This window comes from Nannospalax galili, unplaced genomic scaffold (assembly GCF_000622305.1).
Source record: "Nannospalax galili isolate Female #2095 unplaced genomic scaffold, S.galili_v1.0 scaffold380, whole genome shotgun sequence".
Lineage (NCBI taxonomy): Eukaryota > Metazoa > Chordata > Mammalia > Rodentia > Spalacidae > Nannospalax > Nannospalax galili.
The window spans coordinates 524,029-525,405 of NW_008348568.1; positions in this window are offsets into that span (position 1 = coordinate 524,029).

A 1,377-nucleotide genomic window follows, 5' to 3' on the forward strand; every position below is an offset into this window, starting at 1 on the left:
ACAAGGAGCTTATTTGGATTACAATTCAGGGTTATAAGCCATCATTAAGGGGAAGTCAAGGCAGGAACTCAAGTATAACAGCCACAGTCAAGAGTAGAGAGAAAGAATGCATACAGGCCTACTTGTTTATTTGTTCTCATGTAGTTTTCTCCTCTCTCACACTGTTTAGGACCCCCCGCCTAGAGAATAATGCTATCCACAATGGGCTAGGTCTTCCTACATCAATTAACAGACCAGACAATCCACCACAGACATGCTCATAAGTCAACTGGGTCAGGATAATTTCTTATTAAGATTCAACTCCTGAGAGGCTGGGTGTGGTGGCATACACCTTTAATCCTAGCCCTCAGGAGGTAGAAGCATACAGATCTCTATGAGTTTGAGGCCAGCCTGGTCTGAGTAGTGAGTTCCAGGCCAGCTGGGGCTACAGGGAGACCTCGTCTCAAAAACAGACCACCCCCCAAAAAAATTCAACTCTTGCAGCTGAGGAAATGGCTCATTGGTTAAGAAAGGACTGGCTGCTCTTGCAGAGGACCACAGTTTGGTTCTTAGCACCCACATGGCAGCTAACAACTGTCAGTAACATGTAGGCAAAACACTAAAACACATAAAATAAGTTTTGGTAAATTTTAAAAAGACTCAATTCCCAGGTGATTCTAGGTTGTGACAAGTTGACAATTAAAACTGACCAGCACAAGCAGTTTGGCAAATTGTGTTCAAAATGCAGAAACAATTCTAAAAGTAATGAACAAGTGGAAGGGAAAGGCTTTTCAGGTGCAGTAAGCAAAGTAGATAATGGAAAAAATGTCCCTGTTTATTTCCACATTCTAGGATCTCTCAAACCACGGGGAAAGCTCTCATGTACAGCAAGCCAAATAACATTCTGAACCTTCTTTAGCAGATGGAAGGTGACAGCTTGCAAGTGAGAAAAGCCCTTAAGAAAGGAATGTGCCCTCTCCATGAGAGATCCAGGGGCTCTAACATGTTTGCAGCTCATCAGAAGACCAGTTATATAAACACATCTCTATCTGGAGCCTCTCTGATTTATGTGGAATGAAATCATTTCGGCCACTTTGAGAGAGATGATATGTGTCACAAAGGAAGTCTATCTTTCTTGCCCCTCTCCACTTAGTTTCCCTAACCTACATTCTCTTGACTAGGTCACCTTCATCTCTGCATCTTAATCCATTGGTTATTTACAAGCTTATTATTGTCTTTGTTAGATGATTTTGTTTTGTTCTGATTTTAATGAACACAGGCAAATCTATGAGGAAAATGAGACCACATATTTGAGTAATGGTAGATCAAGGTGGCCATCTGTAAGTGTGAGTCTGTTGTAAATCCAAGGGTTTTTTTTTTTTTTTAAATCAGTACTGG